The sequence below is a fragment of the Caloenas nicobarica genome, chromosome 21 (genome assembly GCF_036013445.1).
Source record: "Caloenas nicobarica isolate bCalNic1 chromosome 21, bCalNic1.hap1, whole genome shotgun sequence".
NCBI classification, from domain to species: domain Eukaryota; kingdom Metazoa; phylum Chordata; class Aves; order Columbiformes; family Columbidae; genus Caloenas; species Caloenas nicobarica.
This window is the reverse complement of record NC_088265.1, coordinates 7510983-7536847: the sequence shown is the minus strand read 5'-3', so window position 1 is coordinate 7536847 and position 25865 is coordinate 7510983. Positions and strand designations below refer to the sequence as shown.

Below are 25865 nucleotides of genomic sequence, written 5' to 3'. Positions count from 1 at the left end.
GAGCATCTGCAGTCACAGGCTCGCCAAGCTGGTGAAGAGGCTTTAACCCATGCGATGCCATGCTCAGCACATGGTCAGCGGGACGTTCGGTGTGATGGCATTTGATTTGCCGAATCACGGTTACGCGTGATGGAGCCCGGCTTTCCTGGAGATGGCTGAACACCTGCCTGCAATGGGAAGTGGTGAATGAATCCTTGTTTTGCTTTGCTTGCGTGCGTGGCTTTTGCTTTACCTATTAAACTTTGTTTCAACCCATGAATTTCCTCATTTTTACTCTTCCGAGTCTCTCCCCATCCCACCAGGAGAGTGAGTGAGCAGCTCCGCAGGACTTAATTGCTGGCTGGGGTTTAACTATGAGAGTGTTTTTCAGTGCCCAACATGAGACACAAAGGGTTCAAGATAATGACAGGTTCATTAGCATGTGTTAGATGGAATTTATAGCTGTTAGTGCTGTTCAGCCGGCTCCTGTGCTTGCCACGGGACCTGCTGGCTTTACTGTGTATTAAGCTAGTGCTCGTTACTGGCTGCTTTCTGCTGTCGCTGCTCACTGTCCTGCTGTGCTGCTGATCCGTCTTGCTCTGCTGTGCTTCGGAACACTTTGATAACAGCCATGGCGATGCACCTGAGCTGGCAAATGTCTGGGGCATCGCTGAGGTTCCTGTGCTGCTGCACTGGACGGGCTGGAACTGCAGCGTGAACTCGAGTCCAAGGCGCTGTGACATGTGGGTCAGCCCACATGGGAGCAGGACACCCCAAAGTGTCTGTGACCACAGATAAGCCCACGGCAGAGCAGGTACATCTCAAAGTGTCTGTGGCCACAGTGGTCTCCTCCCCACCTCTGGGCACTTGTTGGTCAGGGCTGAGGCTCTGCAGCTTCTCTAGGACTTCCTCATCTTCTTTTTCTTCCTTCTACCTGCCCCTGCACACCCCACCAAGGAGGACAAACGAGAGCACCAGGAGGGTCTCTGCAGAGGCCGTGTGGAGGAGACACCCCCACCCTGTGGGGCAGGGCAGGAGGTGCAGGCAGAGACCACCCCAGAGGAGCACTGGACCCAAGACAAGCCCCTCCACAGCAGAAGAGGATGGAAATGGGTGACTTCTGGCACAGAAGGAAGGGCCCTCAACTCCTGCCGAGCTGCAGGTAGATGGGCAGTGCAGCCCCTGGAGAGAGGCGAGGAAGAGCCAGGCCCAGTGGGGAGACACCAAAACCAGCTGAGCCTGAACAGCCCCTGGACCCAGGACAGACTGAGGGTGATGGCGCTGCAGAAGCAGCTTTGCAGAAAAGGACCTGGGAGTCCTTGTGAACCAGACATCGAGCTGGGTCCATCAGCGTGTCCCTGCAGCCAAAGGGCAAGAGCATCCTGGGCTGCAGGAGCGTGGGCAGCAGGGCCAGGGAAGGGGCTCTCCAGCCTTCCTGAGCCCACGTCTGAACACTGTCCCTGGTGATGGTCTCTGGCTGGGAGTCAGTCAAAGGCCTGGGGAGCTGCAGCAGAGGAGGCAGGAGGAGGCCGTGCCCTCAGCCTGGGGAAGGAGGAGGAGGAGAAGGGGAAGGAGGAGGAGAAGGGCTGGGGCAGGAGGAGCCAGGCTGCTCTGCAGAAAGCGCGGGCACAGCTCCTGCCCAGGCCCTGCCCAGAACCGGGGATCTTCACACCTTCAGCCTCAGGCCCTCCCAGCAGAGCTGCTTTGGCCTCGCTCTGCAGGGTGTTCTCCAGGGGCAGCCACAGCAGGGGACAGGGTGGCACACACGAGGTGGCTCCCAGGGGACATCCTGGGGGAAAAGCTGTCCCCAGCCCAGGTAGTGGGGAGGTGGACTCAGCCCGGCCATGTCACCAGCCCACCTCAGCCTGCTCCTGGGGGCTTCTCGCAGACGGACTGTCACTGTTTACTGCAGGGTGACGACAAACCGTTACTGCAGGGTGACGACAAACCGTTACTGCAGGGTGACAAACCGTGGCAGACGCTCTCTGTTAACCACCCCCTTCCCCAGCCCTCCCCACCAAGGAAAGGCAATAGGAGGAAAAGAGAAAGAGACTTGCAAGACAGAAAAAAGTTAAAAATGTTTTACTAATGCTACTAATAAAATAGAGAAAATAATATAAAACATACAAAACTAATCTTGAATCTCCCAGGGAAGTGCAGCGCCGGCTGCTCCAGTGGCTGCAGGGCAGGCACCTGGAAGTCCAGGGCTGGACTCCGCAGCAAACCGGAACTGGATTCAGGGATGCAGGGTCTCAGGCTTCGGATCGCAGGGACGACAGGCAGAGTCCGCTTCAGGTGCCGGCCATGGTCAAAGAGAGCGAGACCCTCGTGATCTCCCACTTTTCTAGGGTGTATGACGTGGATAGGATGGAATACTCGGTCAGTTTTAGTCACCTGTTCTATTCGACCCTCCTTGCAAATATGCCCCTCTCACTTATAGGACATGCATTTTCATCAACAACCTTGCATTCCGTTGCTACGTTATCAACTCCTGTCTGCAAAAGCATGCAGCCAAAATCAGAAAAGTGCAGTCACCTAGAAGAAGTTAGCTGAAAGGAAAATTCAGTAAAAGAGAAACTAGTCTTGTTTATATCAAAACCAGGACACAGACACACAGACACAACGGTCATTTCCAACTCATTTAGATCAGGCAAAAGCACCAAGAGTTGAAGACTAATTAGCCCACGGTGGTCTCTGGAAGCTTGCAAATTTACTCATTTATTTTTTAAAATAGCATTATTTCTCAGTGGCCCTGTGTGAAATAATTTGCCTGGCACGTCTTTTTGGAACCAGAATGACATGAGGAACAGCAACTGACTGCAGTGTGGGATGGCATAGCACAAGCAACATAAAAATCTCACATACTGCCCAAGGACGCCTTCTAAAGCAGCTCTACCCTGTTCTTTCCCTCTAATTAAAGTGCAGCTCCGCAAAATGTTTACATCTGGGGGACGAGTTAAACTCACATGAGAAAACGCACTTTTGCGGTTGAAGGTTTGCATTAAGTAAAACTCAGTGAAGGATTATTTGCTGTACCTCCTGGTCTGTCAGCAAATCCTCCATCTCCCCACCCTGCCCAGCCACAATAAATCAGTGCAGTTTCCCTCCGTCAATCCAACAGAACTGCCAATCGCCACCAGCAATGCAAGCACCCACCGTGACCACAACACTTCAGGTAACCCGCAAACAGAGAAGCAGAACTGCACGGGATTTTGTTTTAAAGATGGCGTTGCAAATTGTATTGGTGACTCTGCAAACTCTGAGCTGTGCTACCATAGCACTGGTGCGGAGAAACAACACTTGAAAAGTTTCTTCGGAGCAAAGGAGAATAAAGTTCGCAGATGATCTCTTCCCTTCTTCAATGAACAAAAATGCAAGAACGTGGTTTTGAAACAGTCTTCCACCTTCTACAGGAGAGGCTAGAACTCCACAGCAACTTTTTCATGAGCAAGGACAAAGATCTTCCTATCAACTAGTTTCATTTTATTTGGGAAAAAAGATTCTGTTCGTTAATTATCCCTCTGTCGCTGGAGTTTATTCAAGGCTACACAACTACCTACTGTGATGAGAAATGCTATTGTATCTGGGATTAACCACCAGCACAATGGTAGCTTTTCTACAAACCCTAAAGAAGACATATTTCCCAACAACAAAAAAATACTCAGGCCCTGATTTAACAGGCTACTGGTCCAAGTGATCAGCAAGACATACTGGAGTACATAAATTCTCCTGAAGTGAGGCCTGAACTAAGGTTAGTTAAAGATTCTGTTGTACATAAAGGGTCCTGCAGTGCATAAATCCTCCCAAAGTGAGGCCTCAAATTAAGACTAAATAAAGACTGGATAAAAAAATGTCAGCGATAAAATGAATAATCAAAACAAAGGCTCTAATTTCATAAGAGTCATGACATGATTTCCCCCAAAATTCTTCCAGTACAGCAAAAAACCAAAAACAACACGAAAACCACCTCCACTGAGCTTTGAACAAACAACAAAAGCCACCTCATACCCTCTCTGGTCGCCCGTTGAGCCCTCCAGAAGCCATCTGCTGTTCACAAGGCCACCAATGCTGCAAGTCAAAATTTATTTGGTGCAACCAGCCTGTTACAGCCAGTACTCCTGTGCAAAATCGATGCAAAATTACCACTGGGCTTAATTACAATGTGCCATTTAAAAAACATGCATTGACAAATTTCTCTGTTTGCCCTGGGAAATCACATTTGCGGCAATTTAACACCAAATCTCGGCAGCAGCGTTTGTTAACACCGGTCAGTCTTGGGTACCCAGAGCTGCCTTCCGCTCACGTGAAAGCGTCTCCCATAACGCCCAGCGTGAGCCCAAGAACGACGCCTCCCTAACGCAGAAACAGAGGAACCTCAAGCAGTGCCCCCTGCTCCATGGGCTGCATTAGAATCTGTGGCAGAAAGGGGATCCCACAGTATGGAAAAGCTTCAAAAGAGACTGGAGCTTCCTGGGTCTCAGAGTCATTCTAGAGCTCAAGTGGTGACAGACATCAGCTCCAGCTCAGATAATACATGCCAACACCCATCACTGACCCAAGAAGGCAGCTCCTCCCGTCCTGCCCTAGGCCTTCAAATCCAACACGCTTTGTGCCTCAAACAGGACGCAGCTTATTTATTTGTAACACCAGTCATCTATTTCTTCCTCGAGATGGACTAGAGATACATTACACAAGCAACCAAGGCCCTGCCTGGAGGCAGCACAGCCCTTCGCCTTCTCTTTTCCACCCCAGTTTGCAGGAGAAGGGAAACAAAAGACACAAGAGACGGTGAGAAATTCAACCCCAAAATGGAGAGGGAACGTTTGAGAGCGGGAAAATTTATCCGTACAAGGGAGAGAGCTACGCGGAATGAACAACATTGAAAATGAATCCTCCTTGTCAGGGGAAAAGTGCACAGCAATTAAAGACCTGCCGAACAGACCCGTATCATTCTCAGAAATACACAAGCCCCAAGTCTCACCAGGCCAGCGAGGGTTCTTGCTCGAAATCCAAGCGCAGCTGCACTGAACTGAGTCGGCACTGACAGAGTCGCCTCCCTTGTCCCACACGAAGCTGCACAGGCCACGCGCTGCTCCAACAGGAACGTGCTGGGGACACCCGGGTTTCCCATCGTGGCCTCTGCGGCGTCACCTGCACAAAGCACCAACACACCGTCAGTTGTGGGCTCAGCTCCGGGGCTTCCCGGGACCGGGGGTCCCTCGGGACACTCGGCAGCACCAAGTGGCTCAAAACTCTAAGGAACTGGAAATTTCACTCAGCGGAAGGCCATGCTCATTGCTAGAAAATTCTGGGTAGCAATAAGCTACGCTGCTTGCTAAAGTCTTCCCACAATAATAAAGCTCCAAGTCAAAACACAGCCCTGGGCCAGGTCTCACTCTCCCAAGGAGCCTTAGCACCCAGAGCCTGGCTGTCCACAGAGCCTCGGGTGACACAGGTATCGCACAGAAACTTTTACAGGCGGCATGTGACGCTGGCTAATTTAAAACATCTCCCTAGAAAGACACACTCACCCGTCCTGCGGGTCATTCAGAACCTCATCATCCATCACAGCTCAGACGGCAACAAAACGAATCCTCCTGCCTTCCCCACACCAAGAGCAGCCAGTTTTCCCTGCAAGCAGAACAGCAGCTCGTGCGCTGGGCCTCCCAACCACGCTCGTTACCGCAGAAGCTTCAGCAGCGCTAACGAGGAGAGTCTGTACTTGTGCAAGAGATGAGCTCGGTCTCAGCAGAAGGGCCAGGACGGCTGCAGCACAGAGGGAGTGCGTTGAAGCTGCTTCTCCTGGAAGGTAGGGGCGTAGGAAATGAAATAAATTCATAATATTTTAGGAACAACAAGAACACATTCAAATCACCAGTGAAACTCTGCAACAAAACACTAAACCCCCAGGTTCTACAGTGAGCTGGAAAAACCACCTCGAACGTGCCCCCGGACCTTCCCTTTTCCGTTTCGCATACAGTTTCCTCAGTAACCAACAAGGGCACCTGAACACTCCAGGGATCTGGCTGTCTACTGCGTGTAAACACCAACAACACCTTTTCAGCGGGTGTGTATATCCCCATGTAAAAGCAAATGAACTCAAATGGTGTCGCTTGCCGAGAGCTCTGTCACCTCAAACATTATCTGCACGGACCCGCTGCTGGACAACTGCAGAGCGGGCGACTCTCAGACACCCTGGGGCACAACCTCGGCTGCCTGGAACCTTCACGGGTCTCTCCGAAACCTGGGCAGGGGTTGAAACCATTTTGGTTTCAGAGCAAGACCGGCCCGAGCTCAAGTTTTCTTTTGCATTCTCACACCTGGAAGCTAAATCATGAAGGCTACACGGGTCCACACCAACGGAGCTCTCCTAACAGGCACTTCCAGTCATTCATGCCCAAGCCAACATTTCAGCGGAACCTGGCCACGCATTTGGAAACAATGTCCTTTTGGGGTCAAACCGATGCGAGTCTTTCTGCCTTCAGAAATCCAAGCAATACAAGGTGTGCTCCTCTCTGCTCCAGCAGCTATCACACTCCTGCAGTTGAGCTTTCACGGCATTGCAGAAATAACACAACAAACCCCAACACAAAAGCTGGAAGCAGAGCACGCGCCTTAAAAAGCAAATCCGACCTGGAGTGTGAATTGCAATCAAAGGAAGCTGTGACACGGCCCTTCAAACACTCTGGGTGTGCGGGCGGGATGACACGCTGTTTGTGGTTCAGGAACATCCACGCTCGTCACGACCGGCTGGTTCCGTCACCCCCAAAACTCGGCATCAGCGTTTGTTAACACCGGTCTGCCTTGGGTACCCAGAGCTGCCTTCAGCTCACATGAAAGCGTCTCCCCGTAACACCCAGCGTGAGCCCAAGAACGACGCCTGCCTAACGCAGAAATAGAGGAACCTCAAGCAGTGCCCCCTGCTCCACGGGCTGCATTAGATTCTGTGACGGAAAGGGGATTCCACAGTATGGACAAGCTCCAAAAGAGACTGGAGCTTCCTGGGTCTCAGAGTAATTCTAGAGCTCAAGCGGTGACAGACATCAGCTCCAGCTCAGATAATACATGCCAACACCCATCACTGACCCAAGAAGGCAGCTCCTCCCGTCCTGCCCTAGGCCTTCAAATCCAACACGCTTTGTGCCTCAAACAGGACGCAGCTTATTTATTTGTAACACCAGTCATCTATTTCTTCCTCGAGATGGACTAGAGATACATTACACAAGCAACCAAGGCCCTGCCTGGAGGCAGCGCAGCCCTTCGCCTTCTCTTTTCCACCCCAGTTTGCAGGAGAAGGGAAACAAAAGACACAAGAGACGGTGAGAAATTCAACCCCAAAATGGAGAGGGAACGTTTGAGAGCGGGAAAATTTATCCGTACAAGGGAGAGAGCTACGCGGAATGAACAACATTGAAAATGAATCCTCCTTGTCAGGGGAAAAGTGCACAGCAATTAAAGACCTGCCGAACAGACCCGTATCATTCTCAGAAATACACAAGCCCCAAGTCTCACCAGGCCAGCGAGGGTTCTTGCTCGAAATCCAAGCGCAGCTGCACTGAACTGAGTCGGCACTGACAGAGTCGCCTCCCTTGTCCCACACGAAGCTGCACAGGCCACGCGCTGCTCCAACAGGAACGTGCTGGGGACACCCGGGTTTCCCATCGTGGCCTCTGCGGCGTCACCTGCACAAAGCACCAACACACCGTCAGTTGTGGGCTCAGCTCCGGGGCTTCCCGGGACCGGGGGTCCCTCGGGACACTCGGCAGCACCAAGTGGCTCAAAACTCTAAGGAACTGGAAATTTCACTCAGCGGAAGGCCATGCTCATTGCTAGAAAATTCTGGGTAGCAATAAGCTACGCTGCTTGCTAAAGTCTTCCCACAATAATAAAGCTCCAAGTCAAAACACAGCCCTGGGCCAGGTCTCACTCTCCCAAGGAGCCTTAGCACCCAGAGCCTGGCTGTCCACAGAGCCTCGGGTGACACAGGTATCGCACAGAAACTTTTACAGGCGGCATGTGACGCTGGCTAATTTAAAACATCTCCCTAGAAAGACACACTCACCCGTCCTGCGGGTCATTCAGAACCTCATCATCCATCACAGCTCAGACGGCAACAAAACGAATCCTCCTGCCTTCCCCACACCAAGAGCAGCCAGTTTTCCCTGCAAGCAGAACAGCAGCTCGTGCGCTGGGCCTCCCAACCACGCTCGTTACCGCAGAAGCTTCAGCAGCGCTAACGAGGAGAGTCTGTACTTGTGCAAGAGATGAGCTCGGTCTCAGCAGAAGGGCCAGGACGGCTGCAGCACAGAGGGAGTGCGTTGAAGCTGCTTCTCCTGGAAGGTAGGGGCGTAGGAAATGAAATAAATTCATAATATTTTAGGAACAACAAGAACACATTCAAATCACCAGTGAAACTCTGCAACAAAACACTAAACCCCCAGGTTCTACAGTGAGCTGGAAAAACCACCTCGAACGTGCCCCTGGACCTTCCCTTTTCCGTTTCGCACACAGTTTCCTCAGTAACCGACAAGGGCACCTGAACACTCCAGGGATCTGGCTGTCTACTGCGTGTAAACACCAACAACACCTTTTCAGCGGGCGTGTATATCCCCATGTAAAAGCAAATGAACTCAAATGGTGTCGCTTGCCGAGAGCTCTGTCACCTCAAACATTATCTGCACGGCCCCGCTGCTGGACAACTGCAGAGCGGGCGACTCTCAGACACCCTGGGGCACAACCTCGGCTGCCTGGAACCTTCAGGGGTCTCTCAGAAACCTGGGCAGGGGTTGAAACCATTTCGGTTTCAGAGCAAGACCGGCCCGAGCTCAAGTTTTCTTTTGCATTCTCACACCTGGAAGCTAAATCATGAAGGCTACACGGGTCCACACCAATGGAGCTCTCCTAACAGGCACTTCCAGTCATTCACGCCCAAGCCAACATTTCAGCGGAACCTGGCCACGCATTTGGAAACAATGTCCTTTTGGGGTCAAACCGATGCGAGTCTTTCTGCCTTCAGAAATCCAAGCAATACAAGGTGTGCTCCTCTCTGCTCCAGCAGCTATCACACTCTTGCAGTTGAGCTTTCACGGCACTGCAGAAATAACACAACAAACCCCAACACAAAAGCTGGAAGCAGAGCACGCGCCTTAAAAAGCAAATCCGACCTGGAGTGTGAATTGCAATCAAAGGAAGCTGAGACACGGCCCTTCAAACACTCTGGGTGCGCAGGCGGGACGAGACGCTGTTTGTGGTTCAGGAACATCCACGCTCGTCACGACCGGCTGGTTCCGTCACCCCCAAATCTCGGCAGCAGCGTTCGTTAAAACCGGTCAGCCTTGGGTACTCAGAGCTGCCTTCAGCTCACGTGAAAGCGTCTCCCCGTAACGCCCAGCGTGAGCCCAAGGACGACGCCTCCCTAACGCAGAAATAGAGGAACCTCAAGCAGTGCCCCCTGCTCCATGGGCTGCATTAGATTCTGTGACGGAAAGGGGATTCCACAGTATGGAAAAGCTCCAAAAGAGACTGGAGCTTCCTGGGTCTCAGAGTAATTCTAGAGCTCAAGCGGTGACAGACATCAGCTCCAGCTCAGATAATACATGCCAACACCCATCACTGACCCAAGAAGGCAGCTCCTCCCGTCCTGCCCTAGGCCTTCAAATCCAACACGCTTTGTGCCTCAAACAGGACGCAGCTTATTTATTTGTAAACACCAGTCATCTATTTCTTCCTCGAGGTGGACTAGAGATACATTACACAAGCAACCAAGGCCCTGCCTGGAGGCAGCGCAGCCCTTCGCCTTCTCTTTTCCAGCCCAGTTTGCAGGAGAAGGGAAACAAAAGACACAAGAGACGGTGAGAAATTCAACCCCAAAATGGAGAGGGAACGTTTGAGAGCGGGAAAATTTATCCGTACAAGGGAGAGAGCTACGCGGAATGAACAACATTGAAAATGAATCCTCCTTGTCAGGGGAAAAGTGCACAGCAATTAAAGACCTGCCGAACAGACCCGTATCATTCTCAGAAATACACAAGCCCCAAGTCTCACCAGGCCAGCGAGGGTTCTTGCTCGAAATCTAAGCGCAGCTGCACTGAACTGAGTCGGCACTGACAGAGTCGCCTCCCTTGTCCCACACGAAGCTGCACAGGCCACGCGCTGCTCCAACAGGAACGTGCTGGGGACACCCGGGTTTCCCATCGTGGCCTCTGCGGCGTCACCTGCACAAAGCACCAACACACCATCAGTTGTGGGCTCAGCTCCGGGGCTTCCCGGGACCGGGGGTCCCTCGGGACACTCGGCAGCACCAAGTGGCTCAAAACTCTAAGGAACTGGAAATTTCACTCAGCGGAAGGCCATGCTCATTGCTAGAAAATTCTGGGTAGCAATAAGCTACGCTGCTTGCTAAAGTCTTCCCACAATAATAAAGCTCCAAGTCAAAACACAGCCCTGGGCCAGGTCTCACTCTCCCAAGGAGCCTTAGCACCCAGAGCCTGGCTGTCCACAGAGCCTCGGGTGACACAGGTATCGCACAGAAACTTTTACAGGCGGCATGTGACGCTGGCTAATTTAAAACATCTCCCTAGAAAGACACACTCACCCGTCCTGCGGGTCATTCAGAACCTCATCATCCATCACAGCTCAGACGGCAACAAAACGAATACTCCTGCCTTCCCCACATCAAGAGCAGCCAGTTTTCCCTGCAAGCAGAACAGCAGCTCGTGCGCTGGGCCTCCCAACCACGCTCGTTACCGCAGAAGCTTCAGCAGCGCTAACGAGGAGAGTCTGTACTTGTGCAAGAGATGAGCTCGGTCTCAGCAGAAGGGCCAGGACGGCTGCAGCACAGAGGGAGCGCGTTGAAGCTGCTTCTCCTGGAAGGTAGGGGCATAGGAAATGAAATAAATTCATAATATTTTAGGAACAACAAGAACACATTCAAATCACCAGTGAAACTCTGCAACAAAACACTAAAACCCCAGGTTCTACAGTGAGCTGGAAAAACCACCTCGAACGTGCCCCCGGACCTTCCCTTTTCCGTCTCGCACGCAGTTTCCTCAGTAACCGACAAGGGCACCTGAACACTCCAGGGATCTGGCTGTCTACTGCGTGTAAACACCAACACCACCTTTTCAGCTGGTGTGTATATCCCCATATAAAAGCAAATGAACTCAAATGGTGTCGCTTGCCGAGAGCTTTGTCACCTCAAACATTATCTGCACGGACCCGCTGCTGGACAACTGCAGAGCGGGCGACTCTCAGACACCCTGGGGCACAACCTCGGCTGCCTGGAACCTTCACGGGTCTCTCAGAAACCTGGGCAGGGGTTGAAACCATTTCGGTTTTAGAGCAAGACCGGCCCGAGCTCAAGTTTTCTTTTGCATTCTCACACCTGGAAGCTAAATCATGAAGGCTACACGGGTCCACACCAACGGAGCTCTCCTAACAGGCACTTCCAGTCATTCATGCCCAAGCCAACATTTCAGCGGAACCTGGCCACGCATTTGGAAACAATGTCCTTTTGGGGTCAAACCAATGCGAGTCTTTCTGCCTTCAGAAATCCAAGCAATACAAGGTGTGCTCCTCTCTGCTCCAGCAGCTATCACACTCTTGCAGTTGAGCTTTCACGGCATTGCAGAAATAACACAACAAACCCCAACACAAAAGCTGGAAGCAGAGCACGCGCCTTAAAAAGCAAATCCGACCTGGAGTGTGAATTGCAATCAAAGGAAGCTGAGACACGGCCCTTCAAACACTCTGGGTGTGCAGCCGGGACGAGACGCTGTTTGTGGTTCAGGAACATCCACGCTCGTCACGACCGGCTGGTTCCGTCACCCCCAAATCTCGGCAGCAGCGTTTGTTAACACCGGTCAGCCTTGGGTACCCAGAGCTGCCTTCAGCTCACGTGAAAGCGTCTCCCCGTAACGCCCAGCGTGAGCCCAAGGACGACGCCTCCCTAACGCAGAAATAGAGGAACCTCAAGCAGTGCCCCCTGCTCCATGGGCTGCATTAGAATCTGTGACGGAAAGGGGATTCCACAGTATGGACAAGCTCCAAAAGAGACTGGAGCTTCCTGGGTCTCAGAGTCATTCTAGAGCTCAAGCGGTGACAGACATCAGCTCCAGCTCAGATAATACATGCCAACACCCATCACTGACCCAAGAAGGCAGCTCCTCCCGTCCTGCCCTAGGCCTTCAAATCCAACACGCTTTGTGCCTCAAACAGGACGCAGCTTATTTATTTGTAACACCAGTCATCTATTTCTTCCTCGAGATGGACTAGAGATACATTACACAAGCAACCAAGGCCCTGCCTGGAGGCAGCGCAGCCCTTCGCCTTCTCTTTTCCACCCCAGTTTGCAGGAGAAGGGAAACAAAAGACACAAGAGACGGTGAGAAATTCAACCCCAAAATGGAGAGGGAACGTTTGAGAGCGGGAAAATTTATCCGTACAAGGGAGAGAGCTACGTGGAATGAACAACATTGAAAATGAATCCTCCTTGTCAGGGGAAAAGTGCACAGCAATTAAAGACCTGCCGAACAGACCCGTATCATTCTCAGAAATACACAAGCCCCAAGTCTCACCAGGCCAGCGAGGGTTCTTGCTCGAAATCCAAGCGCAGCTGCACTGAACTGAGTCGGCACTGACAGAGTCGCCTCCCTTGTCCCACACGAAGCTGCACAGGCCACGCGCTGCTCCAACAGGAACGTGCTGGGGACACCCGGGTTTCCCATCGTGGCCTCTGCGGCGTCACCTGCACAAAGCACCAACACACCGTCAGTTGTGGGCTCAGCTCCGGGGCTTCCCGGGACCGCGGGTCCCTCGGGACACTCGGCAGCACCAAGTGGCTCAAAACTCTAAGGAACTGGAAATTTCACTCAGCGGAAGGCCATGCTCATTGCTAGAAAATTCTGGGTAGCAATAAGCTACGCTGCTTGCTAAAGTCTTCCCACAATAATAAAGCTCCAAGTCAAAACACAGCCCTGGGCCAGGTCTCACTCTCCCAAGGAGCCTTAGCACCCAGAGCCTGGCTGTCCACAGAGCCTCGGGTGACACAGGTATCGCACAGAAACTTTTACAGGCGGCATGTGACGCTGGCTAATTTAAAACATCTCCCTAGAAAGACACACTCACCCGTCCTGCGGGTCATTCAGAACCTCATCATCCATCACAGCTCAGACGGCAACAAAACGAATCCTCCTGCCTTCCCCACACCAAGAGCAGCCAGTTTTCCCTGCAAGCAGAACAGCAGCTCGTGCGCTGGGCCTCCCAACCACGCTCGTTACCGCAGAAGCTTCAGCAGCGCTAACGAGGAGAGTCTGTACTTGTGCAAGAGATGAGCTCGGTCTCAGCAGAAGGGCCAGGACGGCTGCAGCACAGAGGGAGTGCGTTGAAGCTGCTTCTCCTGGAAGGTAGGGGCGTAGGAAATGAAATAAATTCATAATATTTTAGGAACAACAAGAACACATTCAAATCACCAGTGAAACTCTGCAACAAAACACTAAACCCCCAGGTTCTACAGTGAGCTGGAAAAACCACCTCGAACGTGCCCCCGGACCTTCCCTTTTCCGTTTCGCATACAGTTTCCTCAGTAACCGACAAGGGCACCTGAACACTCCAGGGATCTGGCTGTCTACTGCGTGTAAACACCAACAACACCTTTTCAGCGGGTGTGTATATCCCCATGTAAAAGCAAATGAACTCAAATGGTGTCGCTTGCCGAGAGCTCTGTCACCTCAAACATTATCTGCACGGACCCGCTGCTGGACAACTGCAGAGCGGGCGACTCTCAGACACCCTGGGGCACAACCTCGGCTGCCTGGAACCTTCACGGGTCTCTCCGAAACCTGGGCAGGGGTTGAAACCATTTTGGTTTCAGAGCAAGACCGGCCCGAGCTCAAGTTTTCTTTTGCATTCTCACACCTGGAAGCTAAATCATGAAGGCTACACGGGTCCACACCAACGGAGCTCTCCTAACAGGCACTTCCAGTCATTCATGCCCAAGCCAACATTTCAGCGGAACCTGGCCACGCATTTGGAAACAATGTCCTTTTGGGGTCAAACCGATGCGAGTCTTTCTGCCTTCAGAAATCCAAGCAATACAAGGTGTGCTCCTCTCTGCTCCAGCAGCTATCACACTCTTGCAGTTGAGCTTTCACGGCATTGCAGAAATAACACAACAAACCCCAACACAAAAGCTGGAAGCAGAGCACGCGCCTTAAAAAGCAAATCCGACCTGGAGTGTGAATTGCAATCAAAGGAAGCTGAGACACGGCCCTTCAAACACTCTGGGTGTGCAGCCGGGACGAGACGCTGTTTGTGGTTCAGGAACATCCACGCTCGTCACGACCGGCTGGTTCCGTCACCCCCAAATCTCGGCAGCAGCGTTTGTTAACACCGGTCAGCCTTGGGTACCCAGAGCTGCCTTCAGCTCACGTGAAAGCGTCTCCCCGTAACGCCCAGCGTGAGCCCAAGGACGACGCCTCCCTAACGCAGAAATAGAGGAACCTCAAGCAGTGCCCCCTGCTCCATGGGCTGCATTAGAATCTGTGACGGAAAGGGGATTCCACAGTATGGACAAGCTCCAAAAGAGACTGGAGCTTCCTGGGTCTCAGAGTCATTCTAGAGCTCAAGCGGTGACAGACATCAGCTCCAGCTCAGATAATACATGCCAACACCCATCACTGACCCAAGAAGGCAGCTCCTCCCGTCCTGCCCTAGGCCTTCAAATCCAACACGCTTTGTGCCTCAAACAGGACGCAGCTTATTTATTTGTAACACCAGTCATCTATTTCTTCCTCGAGATGGACTAGAGATACATTACACAAGCAACCAAGGCCCTGCCTGGAGGCAGCGCAGCCCTTCGCCTTCTCTTTTCCACCCCAGTTTGCAGGAGAAGGGAAACAAAAGACACAAGAGACGGTGAGAAATTCAACCCCAAAATGGAGAGGGAACGTTTGAGAGCGGGAAAATTTATCCGTACAAGGGAGAGAGCTACGCGGAATGAACAACATTGAAAATGAATCCTCCTTGTCAGGGGAAAAGTGCACAGCAATTAAAGACCTGCCGAACAGACCCGTATCATTCTCAGAAATACACAAGCCCCAAGTCTCACCAGGCCAGCGAGGGTTCTTGCTCGAAATCCAAGCGCAGCTGCACTGAACTGAGTCGGCACTGACAGAGTCGCCTCCCTTGTCCCACACGAAGCTGCACAGGCCACGCGCTGCTCCAACAGGAACGTGCTGGGGACACCCGGGTTTCCCATCGTGGCCTCTGCGGCGTCACCTGCACAAAGCACCAACACACCGTCAGTTGTGGGCTCAGCTCCGGGGCTTCCCGGGACCGCGGGTCCCTCGGGACACTCGGCAGCACCAAGTGGCTCAAAACTCTAAGGAACTGGAAATTTCACTCAGCGGAAGGCCATGCTCATTGCTAGAAAATTCTGGGTAGCAATAAGCTACGCTGCTTGCTAAAGTCTTCCCACAATAATAAAGCTCCAAGTCAAAACACAGCCCTGGGCCAGGTCTCACTCTCCCAAGGAGCCTTAGCACCCAGAGCCTGGCTGTCCACAGAGCCTCGGGTGACACAGGTATCGCACAGAAACTTTTACAGGCGGCATGTGACGCTGGCTAATTTAAAACATCTCCCTAGAAAGACACACTCACCCGTCCTGCGGGTCATTCAGAACCTCATCATCCATCACAGCTCAGACGGCAACAAAACGAATCCTCCTGCCTTCCCCACACCAAGAGCAGCCAGTTTTCCCTGCAAGCAGAACAGCAGCTCGTGCGCTGGGCCTCCCAACCACGCTCGTTACCGCAGAAGCTTCAGCAGCGCTAACGAGGAGAGTCTGTACTTGTGCAAGAGATGAGCTCGGTCTCAGCAGAAGGGCCAGGACGGCTGCAGCACAGAGGGAGTGCGTTGAAGCTGCTTCTCCTGGAAGGTAGGGGCATAGGAAATGAAATAAATTCATAATATTTTAGGAACAACAAGAACACATTCAAATCACCAGTGAAACTCTGCAACAAAACACTAAACCCCCAGGTTCTACAGTGAGCTGGAAAAACCACCTCGAACGTGCCCCTGGACCTTCCCTTTTCCGTTTCGCACACAGTTTCCTCAGTAACCGACAAGGGCACCTGAACACTCCAGGGATCTGGCTGTCTACTGCGTGTAAACACCAACAACACCTTTTCAGCGGGCGTGTATATCCCCATGTAAAAGCAAATGAACTCAAATGGTGTCGCTTGCCGAGAGCTCTGTCACCTCAAACATTATCTGCACGGACCCGCTGCTGGACAACTGCAGAGCGGGCGACTCTCAGACACCCTGGGGCACAACCTCGGCTGCCTGGAACCTTCACGGGTCTCTCCGAAACCTGGGCAGGGGTTGAAACCATTTTGGTTTCAGAGCAAGACCGGCCCGAGCTCAAGTTTTCTTTTGCATTCTCACACCTGGAAGCTAAATCATGAAGGCTACACGGGTCCACACCAACGGAGCTCTCCTAACAGGCACTTCCAGTCATTCATGCCCAAGCCAACATTTCAGCGGAACCTGGCCACGCATTTGGAAACAATGTCCTTTTGGGGTCAAACCGATGCGAGTCTTTCTGCCTTCAGAAATCCAAGCAATACAAGGTGTGCTCCTCTCTGCTCCAGCAGCTATCACACTCCTGCAGTTGAGCTTTCACGGCATTGCAGAAATAACACAACAAACCCCAACACAAAAGCTGGAAGCAGAGCACGCGCCTTAAAAAGCAAATCCGACCTGGAGTGTGAATTGCAATCAAAGGAAGCTGTGACACGGCCCTTCAAACACTCTGGGTGTGCGGGCGGGATGACACGCTGTTTGTGGTTCAGGAACATCCACGCTCGTCACGACCGGCTGGTTCCGTCACCCCCAAAACTCGGCATCAGCGTTTGTTAACACCGGTCTGCCTTGGGTACCCAGAGCTGCCTTCAGCTCACATGAAAGCGTCTCCCCGTAACACCCAGCGTGAGCCCAAGAACGACGCCTGCCTAACGCAGAAATAGAGGAACCTCAAGCAGTGCCCCCTGCTCCATGGGCTGCATTAGATTCTGTGACGGAAAGGGGATTCCACAGTATGGAAAAGCTCCAAAAGAGACTGGAGCTTCCTGGGTCTCAGAGTAATTCTAGAGCTCAAGCAGTGACAGACATCAGCTCCAGCTCAGATAATACATGCCAACACCCATCACTGACCCAAGAAGGCAGCTCCTCCCGTCCTGCCCTAGGCCTTCAAATCCAACACGCTTTGTGCCTCAAACAGGACGCAGCTTATTTATTTGTAACACCAGTCATCTATTTCTTCCTCGAGATGGACTAGAGATACATTACACAAGCAACCAAGGCCCTGCCTGGAGGCAGCGCAGCCCTTCGCCTTCTCTTTTCCACCCCAGTTTGCAGGAGAAGGGAAACAAAAGACACAAGAGACGGTGAGAAATTCAACCCCAAAATGGAGAGGGAACGTTTGAGAGCGGGAAAATTTATCCGTACAAGGGAGAGAGCTACGCGGAATGAACAACATTGAAAATGAATCCTCCTTGTCAGGGGAAAAGTGCACAGCAATTAAAGACCTGCCGAACAGACCCGTATCATTCTCAGAAATACACAAGCCCCAAGTCTCACCAGGCCAGCGAGGGTTCTTGCTCGAAATCCAAGCGCAGCTGCACTGAACTGAGTCGGCACTGACAGAGTCGCCTCCCTTGTCCCACACGAAGCTGCACAGGCCACGCGCTGCTCCAACAGGAACGTGCTGGGGACACCCGGGTTTCCCATCGTGGCCTCTGCGGCGTCACCTGCACAAAGCACCAACACACCGTCAGTTGTGGGCTCAGCTCCGGGGCTTCCCGGGACCGGGGGTCCCTCGGGACACTCGGCAGCACCAAGTGGCTCAAAACTCTAAGGAACTGGAAATTTCACTCAGCGGAAGGCCATGCTCATTGCTAGAAAATTCTGGGTAGCAATAAGCTACGCTGCTTGCTAAAGTCTTCCCACAATAATAAAGCTCCAAGTCAAAACACAGCCCTGGGCCAGGTCTCACTCTCCCAAGGAGCCTTAGCACCCAGAGCCTGGCTGTCCACAGAGCCTCGGGTGACACAGGTATCGCACAGAAACTTTTACAGGCGGCATGTGACGCTGGCTAATTTAAAACATCTCCCTAGAAAGACACACTCACCCGTCCTGCGGGTCATTCAGAACCTCATCATCCATCACAGCTCAGACGGCAACAAAACGAATCCTCCTGCCTTCCCCACACCAAGAGCAGCCAGTTTTCCCTGCAAGCAGAACAGCAGCTCGTGTGCTGGGCCTCCCAACCACGCTCGTTACCGCAGAAGCTTCAGCAGCGCTAACGAGGAGAGTCTGTACTTGTGCAAGAGATGAGCTCGGTCTCAGCAGAAGGGCCAGGACGGCTGCAGCACAGAGGGAGTGCGTTGAAGCTGCTTCTCCTGGAAGGTAGGGGCGTAGGAAATGAAATAAATTCATAATATTTTAGGAACAACAAGAACACATTCAAATCACCAGTGAAACTCTGCAACAAAACACTAAACCCCCAGGTTCTACAGTGAGCTGGAAAAACCACCTCGAACGTGCCCCTGGACCTTCCCTTTTCCGTTTCGCACACAGTTTCCTCAGTAACCGACAAGGGCACCTGAACACTCCAGGGATCTGGCTGTCTACTGCGTGTAAACACCAACAACACCTTTTCAGCGGGCGTGTATATCCCCATGTAAAAGCAAATGAACTCAAATGGTGTCGCTTGCCGAGAGCTCTGTCACCTCAAACATTATCTGCACGGCCCCGCTGCTGGACAACTGCAGAGCGGGCGACTCTCAGACACCCCGGGGCACAACCTCGGCTGCCTGGAACCTTCAGGGGTCTCTCAGAAACCTGGGCAGGGGTTGAAACCATTTCGGTTTCAGAGCAAGACCGGCCCGAGCTCAAGTTTTCTTTTGCATTCTCACACCTGGAAGCTAAATCATGAAGGCTACACGGGTCCACACCAATGGAGCTCTCCTAACAGGCACTTCCAGTCATTCACGCCCAAGCCAACATTTCAGCGGAACCTGGCCACGCATTTGGAAACAATGTCCTTTTGGGGTCAAACCGATGCGAGTCTTTCTGCCTTCAGAAATCCAAGCAATACAAGGTGTGCTCCTCTCTGCTCCAGCAGCTATCACACTCTTGCAGTTGAGCTTTCACGGCATTGCAGAAATAACACAACAAACCCCAACACAAAAGCTGGAAGCAGAGCACGCGCCTTAAAAAGCAAATCCGACCTGGAGTGTGAATTGCAATCAAAGGAAGCTGAGACACGGCCCTTCAAACACTCTGGGTGTGCAGGCGGGACGAGACGCTGTTTGTGGTTCAGGAACATCCACGCTCGTCACGACCAGCTGGTTCCGTCACCCCCAAATCTCGGCAGCAGCGTTTGTTAACACCGGTCAGCCTTGGGTACTCAGAGCTGCCTTCAGCTCACGTGAAAGCGTCTCCCCGTAACGCCCAGCGTGAGCCCAAGGACGACGCCTCCCTAATGCAGAAATAGAGGAACCTCAAGCAGTGCCCCCTGCTCCATGGGCTGCATTAGATTCTGTGACGGAAAGGGGATTCCACAGTATGGAAAAGCTCCAAAAGAGACTGGAGCTTCCTGGGTCTCAGAGTAATTCTAGAGCTCAAGCGGTGACAGACATCAGCTCCAGCTCAGATAATACATGCCAACACCCATCACTGACCCAAGAAGGCAGCTCCTCCCGTCCTGCCCTAGGCCTTCAAATCCAACACGCTTTGTGCCTCAAACAGGACGCAGCTTATTTATTTGTAACACCAGTCATCTATTTCTTCCTCGAGATGGACTAGAGATACATTACACAAGCAACCAAGGCCCTGCCTGGAGGCAGTGCAGCCCTTCGCCTTCTCTTTTCCACCCCAGTTTGCAGGAGAAGGGAAACAAAAGACACAAGAGACGGTGAGAAATTCAACCCCAAAATGGAGAGGGAACGTTTGAGAGCGGGAAAATTTATCCGTACAAGGGAGAGAGCTACGCGGAATGAACAACATTGAAAATGAATCCTCCTTGTCAGGGGAAAAGTGCACAGCAATTAAAGACCTGCCGAACAGACCCGTATCATTCTCAGAAATACACAAGCCCCAAGTCTCACCAGGCCAGCGAGGGTTCTTGCTCGAAATCCAAGCGCAGCTGCACTGAACTGAGTCGGCACTGACAGAGTCGCCTCCCTTGTCCCACACGAAGCTGCACAGGCCACGCGCTGCTCCAACAGGAACGTGCTGGGGACACCCGGGTTTCCCATCGTGGCCTCTGCGGCATCACCTGCACAAAGCACCAACACACCGTCAGTTGTGGGCTCAGCTCCGGGGCTTCCCGGGACCGGGGGTCCCTCGGGACACTCGGCAGCACCAAGTGGCTCAAAACTCTAAGGAACTGGAAATTTCACTCAGCGGAAGGCCATGCTCATTGCTAGAAAATTCTGGGTAGCAATAAGCTACGCTGCTTGCTAAAGTCTTCCCACAATAATAAAGCTCCAAGTCAAAACACAGCCCTGGGCCAGGTCTCACTCTCCCAAGGAGCCTTAGCACCCAGAGCCTGGCTGTCCACAGAGCCTCGGGTGACACAGGTATCGCACAGAAACTTTTACAGGCGGCATGTGACGCTGGCTAATTTAAAACATCTCCCTAGAAAGACACACTCACCCGTCCTGCGGGTCATTCAGAACCTCATCATCCATCACAGCTCAGACGGCAACAAAACGAATCCTCCTGCCTTCCCCACATCAAGAGCAGCCAGTTTTCCCTGCAAGCAGAACAGCAGCTCGTGCGCTGGGCCTCCCAACCACGCTCGTTACCGCAGAAGCTTCAGCAGCGCTAACGAGGAGAGTCTGTACTTGTGCAAGCGATGAGCTCGGTCTCAGCAGAAGGGCCAGGACAGCTGCAGCACAGAGGGAGCGCGTTGAAGCTGCTTCTCCTGGAAGGTAGGGGCATAGGAAATGAAATAAATTCATAATATTTTAGGAACAACAAGAACACATTCAAATCACCAGTGAAACTCTGCAACAAAACACTAAAACCCCAGGTTCTACAGTGAGCTGGAAAAACCACCTCGAACGTGCCCCCGGACCTTCCCTTTTCCGTCTCGCACGCAGTTTCCTCAGTAACCGACAAGGGCACCTGAACACTCCAGGGATCTGGCTGTCTACTGCGTGTAAACACCAACACCACCTTTTCAGCTGGTGTGTATATCCCCATATAAAAGCAAATGAACTCAAATGGTGTCGCTTGCCGAGAGCTTTGTCACCTCAAACATTATCTGCACGGCCCCGCTGCTGGACAACTGCAGAGCGGGCGACTCTCAGACACCCTGGGGCACAGCCTCGGCTGCCTGGAACCTTCACGGGTCTCTCAGAAACCTGGGTGGGAGTTGAAACCATTTCGGTTTCAGAGCAAGACCGGCCCGAGCTCAAGTTTTCTTTTGCATTCTCACACCTGGAAGCTAAATCATGAAGGCTACACGGGTCCACACCAATGGAGCTCTCCTAACAGGCACTTCCAGTCATTCATGCCCAAGCCAACATTTCAGCGGAACCTGGCCACGCATTTGGAAACAATGTCCTTTTGGGGTCAAACCGATGCGAGTCTTTCTGCCTTCAGAAATCCAAGCAATACAAGGTGTGCTCCTCTCTGCTCCAGCAGCTATCACACTCTTGCAGTTGAGCTTTCACGGCACTGCAGAAATAACACAACAAACCCCAACACAAAAGCTGGAAGCAGAGCACGCGCCTTAAAAAGCAAATCCGACCTGGAGTGTGAATTGCAATCAAAGGAAGCTGAGACACGGCCCTTCAAACACTCTGGGTGCGCAGGCGGGACGAGACGCTGTTTGTGGTTCAGGAACATCCACGCTCGTCACGACCGGCTGGTTCCGTCACCCCCAAATCTCGGCAGCAGCGTTCGTTAAAACCGGTCAGCCTTGGGTACTCAGAGCTGCCTTCAGCTCACGTGAAAGCGTCTCCCCGTAACGCCCAGCGTGAGCCCAAGGACGACGCCTCCCTAACGCAGAAATAGAGGAACCTCAAGCAGTGCCCCCTGCTCCATGGGCTGCATTAGATTCTGTGACGGAAAGGGGATTCCACAGTATGGAAAAGCTCCAAAAGAGACTGGAGCTTCCTGGGTCTCAGAGTAATTCTAGAGCTCAAGCGGTGACAGACATCAGCTCCAGCTCAGATAATACATGCCAACACCCATCACTGACCCAAGAAGGCAGCTCCTCCCGTCCTGCCCTAGGCCTTCAAATCCAACACGCTTTGTGCCTCAAACAGGACGCAGCTTATTTATTTGTAAACACCAGTCATCTATTTCTTCCTCGAGGTGGACTAGAGATACATTACACAAGCAACCAAGGCCCTGCCTGGAGGCAGCGCAGCCCTTCGCCTTCTCTTTTCCAGCCCAGTTTGCAGGAGAAGGGAAACAAAAGACACAAGAGACGGTGAGAAATTCAACCCCAAAATGGAGAGGGAACGTTTGAGAGCGGGAAAATTTATCCGTACAAGGGAGAGAGCTACGCGGAATGAACAACATTGAAAATGAATCCTCCTTGTCAGGGGAAAAGTGCACAGCAATTAAAGACCTGCCGAACAGACCCGTATCATTCTCAGAAATACACAAGCCCCAAGTCTCACCAGGCCAGCGAGGGTTCTTGCTCGAAATCTAAGCGCAGCTGCACTGAACTGAGTCGGCACTGACAGAGTCGCCTCCCTTGTCCCACACGAAGCTGCACAGGCCACGCGCTGCTCCAACAGGAACGTGCTGGGGACACCCGGGTTTCCCATCGTGGCCTCTGCGGCGTCACCTGCACAAAGCACCAACACACCATCAGTTGTGGGCTCAGCTCCGGGGCTTCCCGGGACCGGGGGTCCCTCGGGACACTCGGCAGCACCAAGTGGCTCAAAACTCTAAGGAACTGGAAATTTCACTCAGCGGAAGGCCATGCTCATTGCTAGAAAATTCTGGGTAGCAATAAGCTACGCTGCTTGCTAAAGTCTTCCCACAATAATAAAGCTCCAAGTCAAAACACAGCCCTGGGCCAGGTCTCACTCTCCCAAGGAGCCTTAGCACCCAGAGCCTGGCTGTCCACAGAGCCTCGGGTGACACAGGTATCGCACAGAAACTTTTACAGGCGGCATGTGACGCTGGCTAATTTAAAACATCTCCCTAGAAAGACACACTCACCCGTCCTGCGGGTCATTCAGAACCTCATCATCCATCACAGCTCAGACGGCAACAAAACGAATACTCCTGCCTTCCCCACATCAAGAGCAGCCAGTTTTCCCTGCAAGCAGAACAGCAGCTCGTGCGCTGGGCCTCCCAACCACGCTCGTTACCGCAGAAGCTTCAGCAGCGCTAACGAGGAGAGTCTGTACTTGTGCAAGAGATGAGCTCGGTCTCAGCAGAAGGGCCAGGACGGCTGCAGCACAGAGGGAGCGCGTTGAAGCTGCTTCTCCTGGAAGGTAGGGGCATAGGAAATGAAATAAATTCATAATATTTTAGGAACAACAAGAACACATTCAAATCACCAGTGAAACTCTGCAACAAAACACTAAAACCCCAGGTTCTACAGTGAGCTGGAAAAACCACCTCGAACGTGCCCCCGGACCTTCCCTTTTCCGTCTCGCACGCAGTTTCCTCAGTAACCGACAAGGGCACCTGAACACTCCAGGGATCTGGCTGTCTACTGCGTGTAAACACCAACACCACCTTTTCAGCTGGTGTGTATATCCCCATATAAAAGCAAATGAACTCAAATGGTGTCGCTTGCCGAGAGCTTTGTCACCTCAAACATTATCTGCACGGACCCGCTGCTGGACAACTGCAGAGCGGGCGACTCTCAGACACCCTGGGGCACAACCTCGGCTGCCTGGAACCTTCACGGGTCTCTCAGAAACCTGGGCAGGGGTTGAAACCATTTCGGTTTTAGAGCAAGACCGGCCCGAGCTCAAGTTTTCTTTTGCATTCTCACACCTGGAAGCTAAATCATGAAGGCTACACGGGTCCACACCAACGGAGCTCTCCTAACAGGCACTTCCAGTCATTCATGCCCAAGCCAACATTTCAGCGGAACCTGGCCACGCATTTGGAAACAATGTCCTTTTGGGGTCAAACCAATGCGAGTCTTTCTGCCTTCAGAAATCCAAGCAATACAAGGTGTGCTCCTCTCTGCTCCAGCAGCTATCACACTCTTGCAGTTGAGCTTTCACGGCATTGCAGAAATAACACAACAAACCCCAACACAAAAGCTGGAAGCAGAGCACGCGCCTTAAAAAGCAAATCCGACCTGGAGTGTGAATTGCAATCAAAGGAAGCTGAGACACGGCCCTTCAAACACTCTGGGTGCGCAGGCGGGACGAGACGCTGTTTGTGGTTCAGGAACATCCACGCTCGTCACGACCGGCTGGTTCCGTCACCCCCAAATCTCGGCAGCAGCGTTTGTTAACACCGGTCAGCCTTGGGTACCCAGAGCTGCCTTCAGCTCACGTGAAAGCGTCTCCCCGTAACGCCCAGCGTGAGCCCAAGGACGACGCCTCCCTAACGCAGAAATAGAGGAACCTCAAGCAGTGCCCCCTGCTCCATGGGCTGCATTAGAATCTGTGACGGAAAGGGGATTCCACAGTATGGACAAGCTCCAAAAGAGACTGGAGCTTCCTGGGTCTCAGAGTCATTCTAGAGCTCAAGCGGTGACAGACATCAGCTCCAGCTCAGATAATACATGCCAACACCCATCACTGACCCAAGAAGGCAGCTCCTCCCGTCCTGCCCTAGGCCTTCAAATCCAACACGCTTTGTGCCTCAAACAGGACGCAGCTTATTTATTTGTAACACCAGTCATCTATTTCTTCCTCGAGATGGACTAGAGATACATTACACAAGCAACCAAGGCCCTGCCTGGAGGCAGCGCAGCCCTTCGCCTTCTCTTTTCCACCCCAGTTTGCAGGAGAAGGGAAACAAAAGACACAAGAGACGGTGAGAAATTCAACCCCAAAATGGAGAGGGAACGTTTGAGAGCGGGAAAATTTATCCGTACAAGGGAGAGAGCTACGCGGAATGAACAACATTGAAAATGAATCCTCCTTGTCAGGGGAAAAGTGCACAGCAATTAAAGACCTGCCGAACAGACCCGTATCATTCTCAGAAATACACAAGCCCCAAGTCTCACCAGGCCAGCGAGGGTTCTTGCTCGAAATCCAAGCGCAGCTGCACTGAACTGAGTCGGCACTGACAGAGTCGCCTCCCTTGTCCCACACGAAGCTGCACAGGCCACGCGCTGCTCCAACAGGAACGTGCTGGGGACACCCGGGTTTCCCATCGTGGCCTCTGCGGCGTCACCTGCACAAAGCACCAACACACCGTCAGTTGTGGGCTCAGCTCCGGGGCTTCCCGGGACCGCGGGTCCCTCGGGACACTCGGCAGCACCAAGTGGCTCAAAACTCTAAGGAACTGGAAATTTCACTCAGCGGAAGGCCATGCTCATTGCTAGAAAATTCTGGGTAGCAATAAGCTACGCTGCTTGCTAAAGTCTTCCCACAATAATAAAGCTCCAAGTCAAAACACAGCCCTGGGCCAGGTCTCACTCTCCCAAGGAGCCTTAGCACCCAGAGCCTGGCTGTCCACAGAGCCTCGGGTGACACAGGTATCGCACAGAAACTTTTACAGGCGGCATGTGACGCTGGCTAATTTAAAACATCTCCCTAGAAAGACACACTCACCCGTCCTGCGGGTCATTCAGAACCTCATCATCCATCACAGCTCAGACGGCAACAAAACGAATCCTCCTGCCTTCCCCACACCAAGAGCAGCCAGTTTTCCCTGCA

At 52.5% G+C, this 25865-nt stretch overlaps 1 long non-coding RNA gene and 9 other non-coding genes across 10 annotated transcripts; all 10 read right to left on the bottom strand.

The window, feature by feature from the left end:
• Positions 1-2045: 2045 nt before the first annotated feature.
• LOC135997146 (uncharacterized) lies at positions 2046-5120 on the bottom strand. The gene is made up of 2 exons (XR_010607367.1): positions 4961-5120; positions 2046-2323 (listed from the first exon to the last, which is right to left on the bottom strand). It is a non-coding gene; the product is annotated as an uncharacterized LOC135997146 (long non-coding RNA).
• On the bottom strand, positions 4451-4535 carry LOC135997294 (small nucleolar RNA SNORD45). Its single transcript, XR_010607407.1, has one exon. It is a non-coding gene; the product is annotated as a small nucleolar RNA SNORD45 (small nucleolar RNA).
• Positions 5121-6981: 1861 nt separating the features above from the next.
• On the bottom strand, positions 6982-7066 carry LOC135997282 (small nucleolar RNA SNORD45). The gene has a single exon (XR_010607396.1). It is a non-coding gene; the product is annotated as a small nucleolar RNA SNORD45 (small nucleolar RNA).
• A 2446-nt stretch (positions 7067-9512) lies between these two features.
• On the bottom strand, positions 9513-9597 carry LOC135997281 (small nucleolar RNA SNORD45). Its single transcript, XR_010607395.1, has one exon. It is a non-coding gene; the product is annotated as a small nucleolar RNA SNORD45 (small nucleolar RNA).
• Positions 9598-12044: 2447 nt separating this feature from the next.
• LOC135997289 (small nucleolar RNA SNORD45) lies at positions 12045-12129 on the bottom strand. The gene has a single exon (XR_010607402.1). It is a non-coding gene; the product is annotated as a small nucleolar RNA SNORD45 (small nucleolar RNA).
• Positions 12130-14575: 2446 nt separating this feature from the next.
• On the bottom strand, positions 14576-14660 carry LOC135997288 (small nucleolar RNA SNORD45). Its single transcript, XR_010607401.1, has one exon. It is a non-coding gene; the product is annotated as a small nucleolar RNA SNORD45 (small nucleolar RNA).
• Positions 14661-17106: 2446 nt separating this feature from the next.
• LOC135997285 (small nucleolar RNA SNORD45) lies at positions 17107-17191 on the bottom strand. The gene has a single exon (XR_010607398.1). It is a non-coding gene; the product is annotated as a small nucleolar RNA SNORD45 (small nucleolar RNA).
• A 2446-nt stretch (positions 17192-19637) lies between these two features.
• On the bottom strand, positions 19638-19722 carry LOC135997280 (small nucleolar RNA SNORD45). The gene has a single exon (XR_010607394.1). It is a non-coding gene; the product is annotated as a small nucleolar RNA SNORD45 (small nucleolar RNA).
• Positions 19723-22168: 2446 nt separating this feature from the next.
• On the bottom strand, positions 22169-22253 carry LOC135997279 (small nucleolar RNA SNORD45). The gene has a single exon (XR_010607393.1). It is a non-coding gene; the product is annotated as a small nucleolar RNA SNORD45 (small nucleolar RNA).
• Positions 22254-24700: 2447 nt separating this feature from the next.
• LOC135997287 (small nucleolar RNA SNORD45) lies at positions 24701-24785 on the bottom strand. Its single transcript, XR_010607400.1, has one exon. It is a non-coding gene; the product is annotated as a small nucleolar RNA SNORD45 (small nucleolar RNA).
• Between the last annotated feature and the right edge of the window lie 1080 nt (positions 24786-25865).